Here is a 22926-nt window from a genome sequence, read left to right as displayed (position 1 = left end):
GCAGAGAGGCAGGCAGAGAGAGAGGAAGGGAAGCAGGCTCCCTGCTGAGCAGAGAGCCCGATGCGGGACTCGATCCCAGGACCCTGAGATCATGACCTGAGCCGAAGGCAGTGGCTTAACCCACTGAGCCACCCAGACGCTCGTCATTTGTATTCTTGGATCACCTTTCTCCTCCAATAAAGCAACGTTACTGTTCTCTCCAGAACTCTATAAAGAACCTTCTCCCCTTAGCTAAAAAGTACTGAAGATGAGACTGAGGGCTGTCTCCTTACGGTGTGGAGAAAGACATGGGCTCTCTTGGTCTGGTTTGTGTAGGAAAGTCTCTGCCTTGCTCAGTGGTTCCCCAGCCTGGCTGCATCTTTGAATCACCTGGGGAATTCTGAAAAAGAAATACTCACTCAGATCTCAAGGGTGATCTCAAGGGCGCCTGGGTGGCTCAGTAGGTTAAGTGTCTGCCTTCTGCTGAGGTCTTGATTCCAGGGTCCTGGGATCAAGTCCTGCATTGGGCTCCCTGCTCAGCAGGAAGCCTGCTTCTCCCTCTCCTCCCCACTTGTGCTGTCTCTGGCAATCTCTCTCTCAAACAGAAAGATATCTAGATAGATAGATAGGGATCTCAAAATGACAACCCTGGACCAGCAGCACCAGGAACTTACTTAAAATGCATCTTCTTAGGCCCCAGCCTTGACCTGCCAGTTTTGAAACTGAGAGTGAGACCCAGTGCTCTGCGAGCTAGCGCTCCAAGGTGATTCTGATCACATTCGAGTTTATTGGGAAGCACCCCTGTAGTTGATAATTTTTTAAGTGATGACTCTTATATGCGGCCAAGATTGAGAAGCTTCAGGTTTTTCCTTCTCTTCCTACTTATTTCCTTCTGTTTGGTTTCAGCTGAGCAAAGGCCAACTGTCTATCTTATTTTCTGGTGCTGTAGATCAAACAGCCAGAGCTGAGAGAGTTCTGGCTTCCTAGATATGGTTCTAAAAAGTCATTAAGATTCTCTTTTAAGGGACGCCTGGGTGGCTCAGTTGGTTAAGCAGCTGCCTTCGGCTCAGGTCATGATCCCAGCATCCTGGGATCGAGTCCCACATCGGGCTCCTTGCTCATCGGGGAGCCTGCTTCTCCCTCTGCCTCTGCCTGCCATTCTGTCTGCCTGTGCTTGCTCTCTCTCCCTCTCTCTCTCTGACAAATAAATAAATAAAATCTTTAAAAAAAAAAGATTCTCTTTTAAAAAAAAAGAGGGAGGACTGTTTTTGAAATACTAGAGTGGATAAGACTTTCAAACATAATGAAAACCCCAAAGTTAGCCTAAAATGTGTCTGGGAGAATCTATGTCCAGGACCTACCTACCTACCCCTTTGACAGAAATGAAACCTCATCCCAGAGTACCAAGAAGTATTGCAAGATCCTTGAAGAAACAGGAAAACCCAACATTATTTTATTAGTATAATATTAGTTGTGACCTTTTTTCCTTACTGGTAATGTTAAAAATCTCAGTGCCGTTTTGGTGTGTTTTGTTCTGCAAGGGCTTCCTTACAGCTGCGCACTTAGTAAAACCTCCCATCAAATCACTGAGCTTGAAGTCTGATTAATACGCATCCTTGAAGCTTTAAATAGGAGGACTGTGAGAGCTTTTCCTCCTCTCCAGCTTCTCATGGTTTTTATCCTCTCCCTTCTTCCCTGCCCCCTCCTTCCCATTTCCATTCCATTCCCTTCATTGGCAAGCTTTTGCTTCTGTGTAAGACAAATGACTCTTAGCAGAGCCCCAGTCCCCTTTCCAAAATCCTTAGGAGCAGATATGTTTTTAACATTCATACTCTCTTCAATTTTGAAAGAATACAGGGTGCCTGCCGTATTTGGAGATCCACAGCGAAAGGTGTAGACATTCGGACTAAGCAGAATAGAGGCTATAAACTTTATGATGGATTAGTTTCGATTTTGCCATCAAGTGAATCACGACAAAAAACTTGAGGGCTGTCTGAGCTTTTTGCTTTTTGGTATGCTGAATATGAGATCATAGACTGTGTTCTATTCTAGAACTAAGAGGCAACCCGGCACCAACAGAATTGAAAAATCCCAGAATCTTGAAACGAGCTTAAAACATCTTGATTATATGAAGTGGAGATTTTTGACATTTAAGGACAGACGTTATGAATATGTAGCTTTGAGCGTTTGTGCCTAGATCCATGAGAAAGCAGCAGGCTTAAAACATTTCTATGAGATGACAGCCTGGGGTGGTCATACTGCCTCTTAAGATAGATCAGGGAACAAACCATGTTAGGATAATGGCCAACCATGTGGAAACAAAGTGAAACTGGATCTCTCGCTCCCTTCTCAACCACAACTTGTCCCAGATGGATGGAGCCATAAACATTCTTAAAATAAAGAAGTGACTATTTTTATAATACTACAGTGGAGAGGACTTTTCAAACATAACGAAACTCCAAAAGTAGTAAGAGGTAAGAATTGTTATATTTGCATAAACAGCCAAAAATTTCTTTAGGGTAAAAATCACTAAGAGTCAAAAGTGACCCCAGAAATTCATAACACAAGCTGGATAGACATGCATTAAAAGGATGCTTTTATAAATCAACAAGACCATCAGTCTAACTGAAAAACAGGCAAATCAGCAAGGCACAAACAGAGAGAATTGCAAATGAAACATGAAACGATTCTCAACCTCATATTTAGTTAAATAAGACTGAAGTGGAAACCAGTCACCTGTCTGATTAGCAAGGATTATACTGTTTGATAATTCTGTTTTTAGGAATTCACCTTACAATTATACTCACAAATGCATGGAGATCTGTATAAAAGGGTTTTTACTAGAAAACGTACATGTTATTTTCAATAAAGTGAGAACTGGAAATCCTTCAGTAGGAGAGTGGTTAAGTACATTAACATGCCCCCTGACCAAAGAGTTCTAGAGATGTTAAAACAAGGGATAGAAATCTACACATGTTGACAGGGAAAGGTGTGTGCTATGTCTGGGTCAGTTGCAGAACAGAATGTGGAGTATGATTCCATCCACAAGTGTGTTGGTATAAACACAGAAAGTGTGTGTGATTTGGGGCCCCTGGGTGGCTCAGTCGGTTGAGCGTCCAACTCTTGGTTTCGGCTCATGTCATGATCTCGGAGTCAGGAGATCAAGCTCTGTATTGGGCTGTATGCTCAGTGGGGAGTCTGCTTGAGATTCTCAGTCTCTCCCTCTCTAAAATAAATTTTTTTTTTAATTTTTTTTTATAAACATATAATATATTTTTATCCCCAGGGGTACAGGTCTGTGAATCGCCAGGTTTACACACTTCACAGCACTCACCATAGCACATACTCTCCCCAATGTCCATAACCCCACCACCCCCTCTCCCAAACCCCCTCCCCCCATCAACCCTCAGTTTGTTTTGTGAGATTAAGAGTCACTTATGGTTTGTCTCCCTCCCAATCCCATCTTGTTTCATTTACTCTTCTCCTACCCCCTTAACCCCCCATGTTGCATCTCCTCTCCCTCATATCAGGGAGATCATATGATAGTTGTCTTTCTCCGATTGACTTATTTCGCTAAGCATGATACCCTCTAGTTCCATCCACGTCGTCGCAAATGGCAAGATTTCATTTCTTTTGATGGCTGCATAGTATTCCATTGTGTATATATACCACATCTTCTTTATCAGTTCGTCTGTTGATGGACATCTAGGTTCTTTCCATAGTTTGGCTATTGTAGACATTGCTGCTATAAACATTCGGGTGCACGTGCCCCTTCGGATCACTAAAATAAATCTTTTTTTTTAAAAGTCTCAAAAAATACACAGTGGTTACCCCTGGTGAAGGCAAGCGCAGAGGGAGCAGTGTTTTGTACAGTTTTCTATACTATTTGATTTATCTATGCAAAGCATGCATTAATTCAGTGTTAAGGAATACTTTTGATATCTGTGCATCCTTCTTTTTTTTTTTTTTTTTAAAGATTTTATTTATTTATTTGTCAGAGAGAGAGAGAGGGAGAGAGAGCAAGCACAGGCAGACAGAATGGCAGGCAGAGGCAGAGGGAGAAGCAGGCTCCCTGATGAGCAAGGAGCCCGATGTGGGACTCGATCCCAGGACACCGGGATCATGACCTGAGCCGAAGGCAGCTGCTTAACCAACTGAGCCACCCAGGCGTCCCTCTGTGCATCCTTCTTGCAACGCAAGAATGCAAAGACTAATGCACTAATGCAAAGACAGCTTTGCATTAGTCCTATTTGGATAAACTTATCACTGGGCCCAGATGGAGGTAGGGTTGAAGATACAGGAGATTGTCCTTTTGCAAGGATGCCCTATTTGCGACAGACCCCTTATTATCTATTTACAAGAATGTCTTATTATCGTAGCCTTAGAGAGTTTGATGCCACCCAGAAAGGGCTTCCAGACCAAGAACATGAACCTCATCCAGAAGGAACTCAACTCTGTGATGTTCACATTTTCTTCCTTTCACTCCATGTAACACGTTCTGTGTCATCCAGTGCGTCAGGGAACAGTTGACACGAAATTGTATCTGAAAGTGTCCAGGCCAGCCCAGTCCTGGGGGATGCCAGAACCTGTCCTCCTGGACATCCTTTTTCACCCCCTTGCCCAGCTTCTCAGAGTACACATACCATGTGGCCTACAGTCCAGCCAGATTGCCCAGGCCCTTCCCGGGAGCTTTTGCCAACCGCCTAAGAGGACATGATGAACAAGTCTGGAGCCAAACGGGGACTTCCAGGAAGAGGAAAAACAGGTGCCAGCCATGAGACCCCATTCTGTTTGATTCCTGATGGTGTGGAGGGAAGATTGCTGGTGTGGTACTCCTTCCAGGCTGTCCTCCCACAACCCAGCAGTGTGGCTGTAGAACAGTGAGAATACATTTGGAACCAAAACCCCCTCGGTTCCCCCATGTGCCAGGGCGCGGGGGGAGGGGAGCCGGTGTGGGTACAGTGTGAGTGCGGCCTCTGGGGAGACCCCAGTCCCATGAGGAAAGCAGCTCCTCACCCTGTCCCAGGACATGATAGCCAGATGCCTGAAGGCTCAAAGTTTGGGACTCTAGAGATTTCCCTGTCGTCCTCTCTCATTTTACATCTCCCCCCCACCCCCTCCACTCTAATTCATGTTAAGCTTTAGCATGCAAGTTGGATTTCTATCAGTTGTGCTGTTTGCCAAAGAACCGATGAATCAAAAGGGGATCTACTGTGAAAATAAAAGCCACGAAGCTTTTTTTTTTTTTTTATCGCTTCCTAGCCATCCCTCTGATTGACAATGACGTCCTCACGACTCCAAATTTAGAATTATTTATTTGGGAACTTCGCTTCCGTCTCTTAACTGCTACCTCCTGACAAGGCACCCGAGAAGCCAACGCTGTATGTTTTGGGTTCGCTAATCCGACAGTCATTTCTGAGATCCATACAAATGGAAAACACACCAATAAGACACGAAACCCTTCATTATTCTAATGTATGTCCCAGGCTCTGCTCTCGGCGCGCCTCCCTCCCCTTCTCCCTCCAGCCCAACGTCTCCCTCCTCGGGGGCGTCATCGAGAGCCCCCCAGCCTCCAGCCCCAGTGCCTTCCCTCGCCGGCTGCAGGAAATTTGTTTTACAAGGCTGGTTTTAACTGAACTACCTGCTGTGCGGCACACTGCTACTGTTTGTGAAATGAATGATGGGAAAGGCAAGTCTGTGATTTCATTTGTTCAGACCGATTACTCACACGTTGCACACGGTATCATTTGCTTGTCACTTAATGACTGACCAGCCTGCCTGCATCATTAGTGCTGCGGGCGCAGTGAAAGAAAGACCTCGCCATAATGAGGAGCTGAAGGAAGCCGAGTGCTGTTTTACCTAAAAGAAATGGTGCGCAGAAATCCAGCACAGCCGCAGGTGTTCCGATGACAATGTGGGAAGCAGTTAGCTTCCAATTTAGCAGAAAATTAAGAGCGAAAAAACTGTTATTTGTGAGCGAAGATACTCATGGCAGGCAATCATCCTCACTCTGTAACCACAAGAGGAGCATTCAGCTGTCTTTGTCGTGACTTAAAACAATTGGTATCTTGGGCTGCATTCAACACCAGATTGGTGCTTATTATCTGCAGTTTATTCTTTCTTGGGATATTTTGTTTTTTTTCCCCCCCCTATTTTATGGTTAATTTGCTTGCTTGAATGTAAAGCCATTTAAGCTGAAAAATCTGGATTGTGGCTGAGCATTGTGCCAGGGCTCTGAGCTGTATGATACAAGATAATTGGCAATTTTCAAATTCATAATCCATTTTGTTTCCCTCATCTCCCCCCCCCCTACCCTGCTTCTTTGTCCCTTATGCTAGCTTTTCTGCCCTGTTCTTGGGCATAATCTTTGAAACTGGTAATGGAGGGAAGGTGACGGGGCATAGATTCCTCGAGGCAAGACTCCAGACACCTGAGACGACCCTTCGGGGAGGTAAAAGAGCAAAATTCCGTCACCTCTGGGAAAGCAGTCTCAGAAGCAAACCAGTGCTTTCCCGTGGAAAGATTGAATCCCATTCACAGCCAAGGGTTCGAGTCCTCTTGTAGGATGACACAGAGATTTTTGCTTTGCTTGAGGGCTTTTCGTTGGAGGCAGGCATGAAAACCCTGACCTCCTACAAACCCACTCCCGGTTTCCCACTTGGTGGTGATCCCGTGGATCGAGCTAACAGAGCATCTTCGAGTCCCTCTGCTTTCACTGTGTCAGGCAAGGGGCAGACGGATGTCTCAATCTGGGTTAAGCAAGTCGAGCCCGTGGGATTGACTCCTAAGGGTGTGATCTCTTCTTGTTTCATTTCCTATTTCCCTGACGGAACAGTGTCACCAGAGCTCATTGATCTCCATCAGGTTGTTCCTGAGCAGCCAAGTCTCCTTCGGGAGAGTTCTTCAGGAATGAGGCAGTGTGCTCCCATTACTGTCTCCTACCTTGAACTCAGGACGGTGGTTGGATTCCACCTACAACTTCTCCACGCAGTGTGTGTGGCCGACGACAGCAGGACGCTGAACACGCCGGGGAGCGACCCACCATGGGCCCGCTGCCTCAGCTGAACACGGGAGGCAGGGATTCACGCTCGTGAAGAAAATGCACTTCTCAGTGATATTTCTGTTCTTTCCAAAGTCCAGACCTTCTTCCCTGAAAGCAGGAGAGTAGCATCCTTGCCACTTTAATGCTTTTTAGTAATTGCCCTGCATTTATTTTTCCATTCTGTCCCTCTGCTATTTCTCTGGACCTACCTGCTCATAGCACCAGCGAAAACTGTAAGACGTTATGTTTCCCCATTTCACGCTAATTTTCCACTTGAATTGCAATGTTATTTTTCACGTACACTTGTGTAAATTCACAGAAGGAAAATGGGAAAGAAAAAGAATAGAGAGCAAGGTGGTCCATCCACGACCAGACAAAAAACACATTAGTAGAGGGGGGAGAAAGCAACCAGAGAGAAGGCTGGGATGGAATTTCTGCCCTCAGCTTGTTTGGTGTTTATCTTTTCTTACTCTGCCTTTTCACATTCACCTTCCTCCCCGGCTCAGATACTCAAAGTCCCCCTTGCCATAGCTGTGTTTCTTTTCTCAAAATGCTGTCAGGCCCCCGTGTCCAATTTACGTGCCGCTTCCTGGGGTCTGACTTGGATTGCCAAGTCCTCCGCATCCCACGTGCGGGTTTCATCTTCCTCCTTCCTCGCGCAGCCCTTCCGCAGTCACACAGCTGCCTGAGAACACGCTCAGCCACACTCTATTTTTCTGTCCACTAATAGTTACTCGATCCTCTGTTCTGCCAATTTGGTGCATAATATTTTCATTTTCTCTATATTCATTTCCAATACTCCTGTCAGCCTTCAGTATCTACTTCATTAAGCTTCTCCGCCGGTTTAGCAGCAATCAGCAACGAAGGATCCTTTGTGAGGCCGGGAGAGAATTGATCTTGCTTTCTCACGCCGCACTTGCTGACCTGCCAAAGCAGGAGGATTTACTGCGTGTCACACAGATTGCCGGGAGGACGCTCCGTGTCCCCATTTGTCACGGGGCTCCCATTGCTCACCGTGGGCTTGTAAACTTACTTCTGAAAATGCGGAAGGATTATCCTTGCTCATAAAATGCAAAATTTGCTTAACTGCTTTCCAAGACTAAAGGCCACTGCACTTGGTTTTCCAGAGAGAGAGGCTTATTGAATTACAAAGTCAGGTTGCCCTGGTGGTGGGAGAGAGCGAGGTGATGGCCACTGACCGCAGGTGGGTCTGTGGCCCCTGAAGGAAGCTGTTGTGTTGCCTCCGTGGGATTCTCTACTGTGGAACAAAGTCGTGGGGAAAGGCATCTCTTTCTTTTTCATTTAAGGAGTCTTGGTCCAATCTGCCTGACTTTCCTAAAGGGCGAAGAGACTTCAGGGCCAGAGCGCATCTGAAAAAACTCAACTCTGTTTGCGATTTCACTTGATTCGGCTCCGAAGGAGTTAAGGGATTCTAAAGAGAAGACACAAGGACCCAGAACAAGGATAGAACCTCCCCAGGAGCAATTTCCTCAATAAGCATGTGAAGGCTTTCTTGGCTTCATTTACTGAATTCCACAGTCAACTTATTTTTCTACCCAGCCCACACAGAAACCAACTCCTACAAACTAAGTTGGATGTGATGTTTATAATATACTCCAAAGAGGACTATACTTTTGTAAAACCATCAACCAACCAAAAACACAAAACAAAACCAAACACCGTGGTTCCCTTATTAAATCTGGATCCCTCAAAGAGTACACCTTCTTGCACTAGCAGTCAGAGAAAAACCCTTGTGAGAGGCAGCCCTTCTCTCTCTCGATGGCCCTTTGTCCAGGGCCAGCCTGGCAAGGCTGACTCACTCATCTGTCTCTCCCTGCAGATGAGGTCTTACTAGAATTTACATCCCAAGCGCCTCTATTGGCGATTGGTACATAGTAGGTGCTCAGTAAATGATGGCTGGATAAATGGCTGACAAGTGTGGTTCTGTGGTCACCCAGGTCTTCCTCATTCTCAGCGGATAATTTCAGCTCCAGTCTGTCCAATCAGAGCATTCAGTAAATTCACACATTTACAAAGGGATAGGATAGATAATTCTGGTGAGGAGCAAACTTTTCTTGAGGCAGGGTGAACATGGAGAGTTAAGGGAGATTTGTAAAAGAGGATGTAAGAGAATACCGACGTGTATGTGTAGAATAAATAATAGCTACAGAGGTGGAGGAAGGAAACATGGTTGGTATGTGACCAGCCGAGCCAGAGGTCCATCCCCGTCGGAGGTTGGACAGACGACAGCATGTGGGGGTTGGGCAGCTCAGGACCGGGCTGCCTCAGACTTGTGAGTTGAGGAGGGGGAGTTGGCTACTCATCTTCTGTCTTTCTTTCCATTTCTCATCCTCACTCATAAGGTGCACGGTGGCCTGAGGCTACATCATTCCTCTGTCACTGAGGGGACTGCAGGGCGCGTCACCAGGTCTTAACCAAAACAGGACACCAGAAAGTTCTGTCACGTCACTGAAGTTAATCAGTATAAATCAGGAAAAGGAGCGAGGGATATAGAAACATAGAGCTGTTCTGTGTGACACAATCAGGAGCCTTCTCTAAGCCTCATATCGGCTATATTTGACAAGTGAATATTCTGTTTCTTCCGTTTCCCTGTTAGGGTACTCAGTTTTTGTCCCATCCCCTTCACTGGTTTCATTTCTGTCTCCAGTCTGCTTCGGGTGGCTGTCTCCTGACTGTCCAGTCAGTCCCAGCCTCTCGTGTGGAAATGCGGCATTCTGTGTCCAGCCCTCTCTGGGTGGCGCCCTCTCGTGCCACTTTCACACTCTAAGTGGCACCCCTCTGTGCTCTCCCTTCCTCTCCCTGGTTCCACCTGGACAGGTCTGCCACACTTGAATAGCGAAATCTCCTTGACCCCTCACTCCTTTTCCCTTAACTAATCAGTTCTAGCCAAGTGATGTCAACAGTTCACTGTTCAAGTCTCTTCCACCTTTCTCCATCTTCACAGCCCTACCCCGATCTCTATCTTCCTAGCTTTATACCTAAATTACTGCTTTAGCCCAGACTCTGCTCTCCTCGTCACCAACGCCGCTCCCCTGCAAATAAGTACACACATCATCGCCTTCTCATGCATCCAACATGCTGTTGCCAAGTGAATAGTGCAAAAACACCATTTCTATTAAGCTTATGTCCTTCTTAAGAACTGAAAGTAGTTTCCTAATTGGGAGAACAGTGTTGATTTTATGTAATCAAAAAAAATTCTCTCTCTCTCAATATAAATATACACATGAGTTTTTTGGTACCTTAATGCCAGGAATGTTATTCTCTACAGTTTGAAGTACAAGGAAAATGCCCCAAGATGACTGCCTACAGGTTCAAAAAAGAATCATTTTTGTAGAATTCAAGGGTTCTCCAAACTCTGATTCCATTTACCTGAAGTTGCCTTTGTTGGCATTTCACTCCTTCTGCATCCCCACAAAGGCAAAACTTTTCCTTTATCCATGTGGATGGTTTTAAGTGTAAAGAAGTGAAGTATAGGTACACTCAGGATATAGAAATTACATAAAAATTGGTATGTGTTCTTTCCCACTTAGAAGGAGCTGGCCTTGATACCATTTGACACCCAGCGGGTTCTTTCTTTCCAAATTCTGCCAAGTTTTGGACAATCACGTGCCTTATAGAAACTCAATTTATTGAACATTTGTTTCACATAGACTGCTTTAAGATTATAGTCAAGGCTGTATTTTAACTTTCCTCACTAATAGGTTGAGCTATTCGATGTCATTACATACTGTTTTGTAAAAGAACTATGGATATTTCTCTTTTGGATTATTTTAAAGCACATTAGAACAGAGCAGTGGTTTTTTTGTTTTTGTTTTTGTTTTTTCATAATTTTACCCAAGATGGGAGGTACTGGAGAAGAAGAGGATGCTTTGTTCAGCTGAGATCTTAGCTGGTCTGTAACTATAAGAAGTGAGGTTGGGGCACGTGTCTGAGACAAGAGGTGGGAAAGCTAAACAGTGGTGCATAATAAGGAGAAAAGACTTTGGAGCTCCAGAGGCCAGTCTGCGATGGAAAGGTGGAAGAAGAAAGCACAGGGGAGAGAGAGAAGTCAGGCCGCTAGGCTGAGATGCAGAGTGTGGATGTCAGCCCATGTGACATCCCTAGGGCATGGGCAAATGAAAGGGAAATGGAAGGGCTTTCAACAGCAATGATGGACCACCCTAAGAGGTCCTCAGAGGGATCAGATTTGGGTGTATCCATCCAAAGGAAGTCTCCATAGCAGAAAACATAAATGAATTTGAGCGACGTAAATTAACATAAACCTTATAAGCTCAATATTGAGTGAGATGTTCGCCAAAGCAGATGTCATATGATGCAGTTGATACAAAATTTTAAAACATGCAAAGTGATATGTCATCAAATGGCAGTAATAAATACCAAGTAAAGGACAGTGGTTGCTCCTGGGGGACGGGAGTTGGGAGTATAAATGAAGAGGGGTGCACAGGGGACTTCCACTCTATTGGTAAGCATCATTTCCTGAGCTGGGAGGTGGGCACATGGTGTTCATTTTTTTTTTTTTTTTGAACTTTTTTTTGATATTTCAGAAGTACTTCATAATACATTTTACTGAGTAAATTTTATTTCTCAGAAGTTTCAGATTTATAGAAAAAATGCAAAGAAAGTGGAGAGTTCCCAGATGCGCCACTCAACTTCCTCTATTACTTAGACATTTTACTTCAATGTGGTACTTTTCTTTACAATGAACTAATAGTGATATGGTATTGGGGCTGAAGTCCATATTTTATTCACATTTCTTTGGTTTTTAACTAACGTCCTTTTTCAGTTCTAGGATCCTATCCAAGATACTATATTTCAGTTAGTTGTTATATCTCCTTGGGCTCCTCATGGCTGTGACTGTTTTTCAGACTTCCTTGTTATTGTTGACCTTGAGTGTTTTGACAGTACTGGTCAGGTGTTTTATAGAATGTCCCTCTGATGGGCTTTGTCTGATGTTTGTCTCATGATTAGACTAGACTTTGTGTTTTGGAGAGGAGGTAAGGTGCCATTTTCATCATGTCATATAAAGGGTACCTCACTTTATATCTGTTAATGTTGACCATGATCACCTGGCTGAGATAGTGCCTGTCACATTTCTCCACTGTCAAGTTACTCTTTTTTTTTAATTTAATTTTTTTTTTTTATTTGACAGAGATCACAAGTAGGCAGAGAGGCAGGCAGAGAGAGGAGGAAGCAGGCTCCCTGCTGAGCAGAGAGCCTGATGCAGGGCTCGATCCCTGGACCCTGAGATCATGACCTGAGCCGAAGGCAGAGGCTTTAACCCACTGAGCCACCCAGGCGCCCCTCAAGTTACTCTTTTTATAGTAAAGTTTCCCCTTTCTGTACTCCACTCTTTAGAAGGGGGTCACCATGTGCAGCCCACACTTAATTTAAGTAGTATCATGTTATGTTCTACTTCCTTGAGAGCAGAGTATCTGCGTAAGTTATTTGGAATTCAGAATGGGATATTTATCTCTTCTCCCCCTTTATGTATTTGTTCAAAACTTTATGTCAGTATGGACTCACAGATGTTTATTCTATGCTTGGAGTTCTAATCCAATAGTAGTTTATTTGTTACTGAAATTTTTTCAGCCTTGGCATTAGAAATACTTTCAGTTGGTTCCTATGTCCTTTTGACATACCCCTGGATTGAGTTTTGGTTGGTTGTTTTTAAATCTCTTCCTTACTTGCTGGTACTAAAAGAGTCTCCAAATTCACCTGTGTATTTCCTGCTCAGATCCTAGAATCAGCCATTTCTCTTGGATCCCTGATTACTTCTTTTCAGGAATGGTATTAGAAACCAAGATCTGGATGCTAGGTGTGCTTGATGCTACTGGGTGTTTTTGCTATTCTAGGCCCTCTCAACACACAGTGCAAGGAAATATATTTATAACAACCCATGCATAGATATATTTATAAATACTTTCCATATGTAATTGTCTGTATCTTTTTGTTTTTTTAAGATTTCATTTATTTGAGAGAGAGTATGAGTCAAATAAGGAGCAGGGGAACAAGCAGACTCTCTTCTGAGCAGGGAGCCCGGTGCTGGGCTCAATGCCAGGACCCTGAGATCATGACCTAAGCCAAAGTCAGATGCTTAACTGACTGAGCCACCCAGGCGCTCCTATCAATACCTATTTTAAGCTAAATATGAATTCCCACTGATGTCTCCAGTTGTAATCCATTACCACAGAGGTCATTCTAATCTCTTCCCTTTGCTTATCTGTAAATTCTCACTTCAACAGTGAGAAAGTGGGCTCCCACCACAATGCATTATTTTTAAGGCAGTCTAAAAATTGGAAGAAGAAAAAAGGCGTATGGGGACTGAATGTTACTAGTTCTTCCACTGTGGAAAGTTAATTCTCCCTATCCCCAGCCTACACAGGGAAGTGAAAAACACAGCAGTGGATTTGTCATAATACTGTAAATTGCTTAGAAGTGGAATATATATGTATCCTACTTTAATATACAAAGTACACACACAATTTTAATGTAGGATAAGAAAACTGAACTATATATGTATCTGTGTCTCCTGCTTCCAGAAGAAGAAATTTATAAATCTAGTGAGCCAAGCATTTCCACATCAGTTTTTATAAATACTCAGTTAAAATGAAAACAACAACTTGAGATGGCTTTTACCCTAAATAATTAAGAGCTCTTCATATATTAAGAAGAAAGAAGTGGTGCTGCTGGCGAGTATGTGGTAAGCTGGGCATTCTGCTGGGATCCGAGATGAGGAAGGTTGTTCCTCCTTTCCCAGAAAGCAAGCTGGCAGTGAGGATGTTTTTGTCCTTTGGCTTAATGATTTCTCTTCTGAAAGACTTGTCTAGAAGTTCACATTCTGAGGCATAGCAAATACTTTTGCTCCAAGGCTTTTATTGAGGATGACCTCAAACAGCCGAAGAGGAAAACAACCACGTTGTTTTATGGCAGCTTCGTAGAAACACCCTTTTACAACCACTGAAAAGAATGTGTATGAAGAGTTTTGAATAATATGGGGGAAAGGATAATACCCGCCGTCGAGTTAAAAATAAGCAAGAATCAGAATTATTTTACAGGATGATCTCATCTCTGTTAAGAAGTAAACAGCACAATTTCATCTCCTCCAGCAAAAATTTCTGAATGCACATGTCCCCCAGGAATGGATCCTACACTCTGCCCTGCTTACATGTCACCTGTCAAGGAGATGTATTCTGGCACTGATCGTGACAGTTGAAGTTAAGCGTCAATTGAAATGTTCATTAACAAGGGACTGACTCAGTAAGTTAGAGTGCACCCAGACAATGACTCGTATGCGTTGAGGCAGTTTGGTACAATTATGTGTGATCTCAAAAAATTCAGTATTTAATGAGAAAAGCAAGTTGTGGTATAAGTTTTTCTTCTTTTTCTAAAAAATAAGAATACACTCACATAGTTTTTATACTGATAGGACAGCTCTGAAGGACACACCAGAAATTATTAGGTGTAGTTGCCTCTAGGGAGGGGATCCGGTAGGAAGAGGGACAAGGGTGGGAGGAAAAATTTTTACTTTTTTGACTTTCGCATATTTTGAATATATCGCTAAAGGCACGCATGCCTTTTAAAATAAAATAATGTTTCGATTTAAAATAAAAGAATGAGCGCATCTGGTTAACAATTTTAAGTTGTTTACTAGGTGTTACAGTCTTGTAAAAACCTCTCAGTCTGTCCCAAACATTCCAATCAAGGCTTCACTCTAGTTCCCTCTGGGAAGAGGGGTCTTGTGTGTTTGGCCATCAAGGAAAGCAGCAGAATTTCACATCTAGGCTAAAGCAATGGAGAAAGGGAGGGACAGCAGTTTTAAGACAGTAAGGACATTCTCAAAAGCAGTTGAAGCCACAGAAGAAGGAGCTCAAGGGGCCAGGAATGACCCTAAAAATGCAAGCCACCCAGAACGACAGATATCCTGGGGAGGGTTTCAGAATTCACACAAGAAAGAGACAGAGAGTGACTGAGGTCACTTCATATAAAAGGGTGGATACCTCCATCTGGCAAGAGGGTCTAAATTTCCTTGTAAAAACTGTTGGCACCTATTAATGGTTTCTCAAGGAAACAGACCCAGCCAACAGAAATATTGTCAAGTTTAAAGACAATAAACCAGCAGATCGAGCTGGGTTTTTAAAGTTTTTCTTAAAATTCCAGGCAGTGTTTGAGACTCATTCATTGAAATTCTTCAGTGCTTTTTCAGTAGATGGGAAAGTTCCTTACATGGATGGGTGCTTGGATCATATTAATGCAAAAATCTGACAGAGGTTTCACAAAATCTTATAAACCCATTGGACTCCTAACTAAAAGAAATATTTTATAGCGAAAGTAATTTTTTTAAAAATCCAACAATAAAAAATACCCAAATAAAAAGTAAAAAAATACCCAAATAAAAAATTTTAAAAATAACCAAATTAAAAAAAAAAAAAAAAAAAAAAACAAGCAAAACCCAAACAGCTAACGTAATTTAAAAATTTAAAAGAACAAAAAACAAAACAAAACAAAAAACCCTTTGGCTGTAGATCCAAACCAAACATTTCACATGAATAGGCTCTTAGAAGATAATGAGAGAAATGGAATGCACTACCTTTTACTGATTTTTGATAGATTACTGATTGTGCATAGTAAATGCTAATAATAGAAGCTACAAAAAAATTATCAGTGGCTTATGGAACCAAGGACTTTAAAGTTTTGTGATTTAAAGAAAACTTCCAAATAACTTACGCATGGCAATGGTCCCATGTCATGCAGCTCTTAGTCTGTTTGTAGCCTGTGTTAGATTACCTCGACTCTCAGAGTAATAAACAATGCTCTGTTGAGTGTGAGATTTTGAAACTGTCAGAAGCTCTCATGTTAGTTACTGCTGCAGAGAGAAGACAAAGGAAGGCTTGTAGTTTCCATTATAAGAAATTATAATGTGTTGGAGCACATGGGGCTTAGCTTGAGGTGGGAAAAAAAAAATAAAAGTAAGTTCATTTGCAGTTCAGTTATGTCTGAACTGATTAACAGTAAGTATAATTTGTGAACTATTACTATTTCCAACCCCAGGCAGGTTTTATGATTTTCCACAATTATCTCAAGCGTATTTTACAAACTTTTGACAGCAATAAAAATATAAAGGTCTACAATTTAGGTGGGGAGAGACAAGCTCTGCAGTAAAACAATTTGACAAGTTTCCTTGCCAACATAGAGAAGGGATTTACAACACAGTAACTGAAAACACACACACACACACACACAAACCAAAGTGATTTTATTTTATTTTTTTTTTTAAAGATTTTATTTATTTATTTATTTGACAGAGAGAGATCACAAGCAGGCAGAGAGGCAGGCAGAGAGAGAGGAGGAAGCAGGCTCCCTGCTGAGCAGAAAGCCCGATGTGGGGCTCGATCCCAGGACCCTGAGATCATGACCCGAGCCGAAGGCAGCGGCTTAACCCACTGAGCCACCCAGGCGCCCCCCAAAGTGATTTTAGATCCATGGAGATTGCTTCATAGTTTCCTTTTAATTAGTGGTTGAATTCCTTCTTAAATGGAGATTCATATTTCTGTTATCATATTATCTTTTCTAAAAGGGGATTTATATTATTTTTAATACATTATCAAATTTACTATAAAAAATGTAGACATTGAAAATTTTTCTAGCCGCTAGCCGCAAATCTTAGATTATAAAATCAATGATAACAACTCAGAATTTGCAGCAGTGCATTTAGCTGATAGCCTTCTTTGCTATTGCTAGTTAGGAAAATATGTGATTTTAGAAATCATTAAATGTGTCTCCTTAAATCTCCAGTTTGGTCACAGGCTTTTATGCAAAATTATTTTACTGAATCAAAAAGGGTTATTACATCGAACAATTCTCCAAATACCATTTGTTAGAAAGACAGCCTTAAGTTTATTTATCTTTTGAACCACAGTATCACAGGCATATTGCTGCAGGCAACCAACCCCAAAACTTAGTAGCTGAAAAGAGTACTTTATTAATTCCCATTATTCCTAGTTTGGCTGAGAAACTACTCTGCCGGTCTTGAGTATAGTCATTCAGCTGCATTGGACCAGCATGGGGCTAAGCTAAGCTATGACAGGGTGGAGGGCCGTTCTCTCCGTGTCTGACCGTTACCTGGAGCTGTCGGCCAGAACATTCAATTCTAGTTTCCATGACCTCCCATCCAGTCCAACCAGTAGTTTGGACCGAACTTCTGTATAGAATGGCAGAAGTGTCCCAAAAGGGCAAAGGGAGAAGCTGCAAGGTCTCTTGAAACCAACCCTTCTGAACTTGAACAGCCTCACTTCTCCCACACTCTACTGGTCATTCCAAGTCACAAGGCAGCCCAAATTCAAGGCATGCATAGAATCCATCCCTTGATTGGAGTAGCTACAAAATTATATTGGCTATGTTTTCCACTCTACAGCTATCTAATTAGAGATGCCAAAACTCAGTTCCTGCTGCTCACCCTGCAGGTTATGAAAAAGATGACTTGAGATACTTTATAATGTCTTTTAGAAAATGGCAATAATGACACAGATCTGTCAGGATTATTCATGGGAATGATGTCTCCTGGAGTCATGCGAAGCACATAAATGCAACTGAAGATGGTTGTCCTGCCCAATTTCACATTAAAAAGCCCTGTAGTAAAAGTAATACAGGCTGGGATATCGGTAGACACTTGGACATGATACTAAAATAAAGACGGTTAGAAACCAGATCTTAGTCTCAAGTGTTCATGATGACAGTAGATTGTAATGGTCAAGAGCTCAGACTGTAGAGTCAGATCGTCTAAAAGGAAATCCTGCTCCATTGTTCCTGAGCTCTTTGATCTTCAGCAAAGCACTTTTGTGCCTCAGTTTCTTCATCTATAAAATGGTGATATTAATAACCCCACATGAACCTGTGCTAGGAACGTGGCTGACGTGGAGTTAAGTGCTGCGTAAGTATCCGCTCTTTTCAGTCCCATCACCGTCTTCATCATCATCAGTGAAAGGGGACATCTATCCAGTTCCGTACACTGTTGAAAAGGGAGGGAAATTCTTTTAAATACAAAATAATCATATTAACGTCAGATATCATCTTCATATCCAGGCTAAATGCTTGGGATGGGTGGAGGAACATTTAAAAAGACAGCTTTGAATATTTCTGAGATCAAATTTTAACCAAAAATTTATCTAGAAATCTTCAAAATTGGAATACCTAGTTCATTTCATCAAAGAATTAGGAATGGCACAGTGCTGACAAAGACAAAACGAAAAGGTAAAAAGTAGGGATTGTCCAAGGACTTTGGTTTGGATATCTTATTCAAAATATCTGAAGTTTGTAAGACACCTCTGCGTGATCTAGAAATTGAGGGGTTTATAGTGAATATCAGTGAGTGTCCACAGAAAATATGATCAATACTCATTTGCATATTACCTGTTAATAACCTACTCTGTCCCCCCCTCAAAATTTTGTTCCATGAGCACAGATGTGTATTTGTGTGTTTATACTCAATAAGGGTCCAGGAATCCATGTTTATTTTGGTTTTATTTTTGTTTGTTTCTTTTATAAATCCATACTTTTAATAATCATCCTAGGGTATTCTTACAATTTATCATGATTGGGGTACACCGCTCCCACGCAAACAGGGTCTGAGAGCCTGTGGCACTGGCACCATCTGGGAGCTCATTAAAATGCAGAATCTCAGGCTCCTTCCCAGACCTGAATCAGAATCTGCATTTTAACGGGATCTTCATTTGATACCTATAGACGTTAAGGTTTGAAAACAACTAGGTAACAACTTTTGTGCCCAGTTCCATTTTCCAAATTGTTCTCGGACATTACAATTTGGCATTGAAATTAATAGCTAGGTGATGACTTGTGGTGTTCTCTCATATAAATTTCTTCATTTCAGCAAACTGCCCACAAAATGATAAACCAAATGTTCTTTTTTGTCATCCCTGTTGTTTATGCCTCAAGATTATTAAGTCTCCTAATGATGGCTTTTAAATAGCAATTTTATAATAATATAGCATATAACTGTTCTATTACATATATATGTATATATATTTATATAATTGTTCCATATAGGTCTGTGGATATATGTATCTATATAGATGTAAACTGTATATAATTTTATATATATACACACACACAGAATCTTCATTCCTAATTCAAAAAAGATAACAACCATCACCACAGCAGCTACCCATTTTACAACATCTTTGTTTGATAATAGACTCTTGCACACATTTATATATGTTTAATATACATATTAAACATAAACCTCAAATTCCCCATAATCACACCACAACATATTATTATATGGTAGTAATTTATGTGCTCCTGCTTAAGTACAGATAAAATCCCCTATAGCTATGCTTTTCCTTCCTGTACCTTTTAAGAAACTTTTAGAACTTCAGTACTTTAAAATTAATTCGCCTTTAATTATATTGCTCATTTGTATATCACTTTACTGCTAAATGAGTATTTAGTGGATAAGGCATAGTGAAGTCTCTTTTTATGACTTTCTTTCATTCCCTTACTCCTCTAACAAATTATTCTTGAAACTTGGCATGTTTCAGTGTATCTTTTCATGCAAGAGACACAGAGGATAACAAAATAAGGATCCCTGTCTTTGAGGAGCAACATCTGATAGAAAAGGCAGACAAGAAAGTTGGCAGTCATGACTAGATTCAATAGGTACTTTTTAAATAGTGTTTTACGTGGTGCAGAGGGGAGAGGCTTATAACCGGGGAGGGCTCAGGGACCACATACACAGAATGAGGTGACCCAGGAGCTGAGTCCTAATGGAGGAGCAGAGTGAGCCACGGGACATGGTGAGGGAAGCCGCTACAGACAGAAGAAGAAAAAAAAAGTGTAAAACAGCCTGATGTGTTTGGGGGAGTAGTTCAGTATGGTTGGAATAAACTATGTGCATGTGTCTAGACATGTTGAAAATGCTGGTGGTGGCTGAATTGTGAATGCCAGGCTAAAGAGTTTGAACGCTATCCTGACAGCGGTGATAAGCTATTGAAAGATTTATTCAGGGGAGCAAGATAGTCAGAAGTGCCGTTTGGAAAGATCCCCCTGGCAGATACGTGGATGATGGGACTGAGACAGAGGGGGCAGCATCAGATACTAGGTCCGTGAGCCAAAGCGGTGCATGTCGACAGGAAACGACAAATGGGAAGGCTGAAAGGCAAAGTGGACTTGGCTTGGTGTCCACTTGCATATAAGGGCTGCAGAAGTGAGCCAGCTTTTTAGCAGAGCTCCCAGGAGGATGACCGTGTCAGTCACCTGAGTGGGGAACCGTACAGGAGGAGCAGGGGGCGGGGAGGAAAGAGGAGGTGGGAGCAGGTTGAGTTTGAAGAGCCTGTGCGTTCCGCACTGGAATTGTGAGGGGTTCAGCTGGTCTAGGACCCTGAGGAGGGGCCCCAGTTTCTTTATGGAGTGTCTGCTATGGGTGACTGACCATAGGTCACCATTCTCAGCTGTACCCATGTTAGCTGTCATATGTGGAAGGGACTTTCTTCCCAAAGCTCTACAGTAGAAGTTCCCCTAGTTGACAGGATGAAGCTGAATTCTCCTTTCTCTCTGGTAAATCATCCACACCGACCTCACTGAACACTGCCAGGTGGGAGGTTCCTCTCAGATAGGACTTCCCACATCCTTGTCCTTTCCCACCAATTGAGTTGAATACTTACCAAGAATTAGCTGTGTTTGTTCCCAAACCTACATATCCCAGTTGTAGTTGCTGTTACAATGATAGAATTTAATTAAGTATTCTATAGAGCAATGGAATATGAATGTGAAGATAGAGTTTCTGTGAAAACAAAAGATGAATCTTTGAAGAGACTTAGAAATACATTCGCTTAAAAATGGCTGTCAAGTTAGTGATGAGACAAGTGTGATAGATTAGGGGACATAATCATAGTCTGGAAGTACTCAAGTATTCAGGTTGCTTTACCTGTGTATTAATTCTCTTCATTCCACTTTGAGGAGAGCAAGCCAGAAACTGCATGAATGATTGGGTGTTAAGTTAATGTAAGAAGGACATTGAGGAATTCTAATCAGGGGACCCATTTTCAATCACGACGCCTTGGCTCTCCACAAAAAAATTAATTGGCTAATTAATGTGCATTTATAATTTTACATTAAAATGTTAAAACTATGTATGAATCTTTTGTTTTTTTTAATATTTTCCTACTTTAACTGACTTTTTTGATTAAGTAACTAGTAGTGTTCCTGATCCTTCTGATAAGGTTTCCAGTATATATGAAATATATATATGAAATAAGAAACCATCTATAGATTTTAAAGAAACAGAGTAAAAGCAAAGAACCTAACGTCAGGTCCTCACAAACCATAGGATCCTCTGCCGGTAGCTCTGCCTTTCGTTCTAAGTTTGGGCTCAAACAACTTTTTCTAGCTCTCTACCTCAGTTATTTCTCTTGAAAATGGTAATTTTATTTTTTTAAAAATTTTTAATAAGATTTATTTATTTGAGAGAGAGAGAGTACATGCACCTGCAGAAGAAGAAGAGAATCTCAAACAGACTCCCCACTGAGCATAGAGCTCAATGCCAGGACCCCAAGTTCACAACCTGCGCTGAAATCAAGAGCCAGACACTTAACTATCTGAGCCACCCAGGCGCCCCCAAAATGGTACTTTTTAAGCAACTAACTACATTACAAAAAAAAAAATTTTGATGTGTCAAAGGCAAAAAAAAATTTTTGTTTTAACAAAACAAGGCCAGACCACAAGAGATGTCATCATCAGTATCATTTAGGATTTCCTACAGGCATACTGATGGGAACTAAAGACTTCCTAAGAACATGACCTTGCTGCCTTATTTGCTTTCACTTAAAAAAAAAAGTGTGTATGTAAACAAATATAGACTATTTGTTCAAGTGAAAGCAATTACGTGCAATTAAAGCCTATCAGTCAATGTTTCCCAAGCTTCCTGCATCAAAACATGTTACACCTGCCGAAATGCAGGATTAATGGGGCTTAAGTGACACCCCAGTGGTTAATCCATTGGTGACATTTGGAAACACGGGGAAAATACTGTGCAATTGAACCTGTCTGCAACCCAAGCATCTCTAGAAGGAATGCCCTCAATGATTATTAAGGAGCTCAGCAAGGGAGATACTTGATTTCTTTTCCCTTTTTTTTTTTTTTTAAGTCTTTCATTACAAACTAGTGGCTCCTGGGTCAAGGATTTTTTTTCCTTTTTTTAAGATTTATTTATTTTACAGAGAGAGAGACAGCAAGAGGGGGAATACAAGCGGTGGGAGTGGGAGCGGAAGAATCAGGGAACCCGATGCAGGGCTCGATCCCCAGATCCCAGGATCACGACTCGAGCCAAAGGCAGACGCTTAATGACTGAGCCACGCGCGCCCCTGGGTCAGGGATTTTATTCACATTGTTCTGTAGAATTTTTTTTTTTTTTGTAATTAAAATAATTGAGAGATTTCAAATAAGAATTCAGACTTTGGGACTTTTTTCATAAAATCAGGAAAACTGGCAAGAATTCATGAGCGCTGAGCTGTCTCTGCCTCTTTTGGCAGAGTCTGTGCTCTTCCTTCTCAGTTCCCACACAACTACCTGTGTGTTTGCTGTAGGCATTGAAGCTTGTTACTCTCCCTGGTTTTGGAACGTTACCATTTTGAATTTGCCATTGATAGAAAATTCTGCCCTAAACGTCACACTCCTTCAGTTATATTCCTTCACTTCTTTCAGTCCGCCTCTCTCAATAATTGGTCCTTGTCAGTATTTAGTCATGTGTCACCTTCCACTCTTTCTAACCTGTATCTTTGTATTCATGGCTGTCTAAATTCACCTAACTGCTACATTGCTGCCTCCTCCTTTTTTCTTTTTTTTTTTTTTTAAGATTTTATTTATTTGACAGA

The sequence above is a fragment of the Enhydra lutris genome, unplaced genomic scaffold (genome assembly GCF_002288905.1).
Source record: "Enhydra lutris kenyoni isolate GAN:26980312 unplaced genomic scaffold, ASM228890v2 scaffoldscaffold16, whole genome shotgun sequence".
NCBI lineage: Eukaryota > Metazoa > Chordata > Mammalia > Carnivora > Mustelidae > Enhydra > Enhydra lutris.
The sequence above is the reverse complement of the archived record's forward strand: the minus strand, read 5'-3'. Positions refer to the sequence as shown.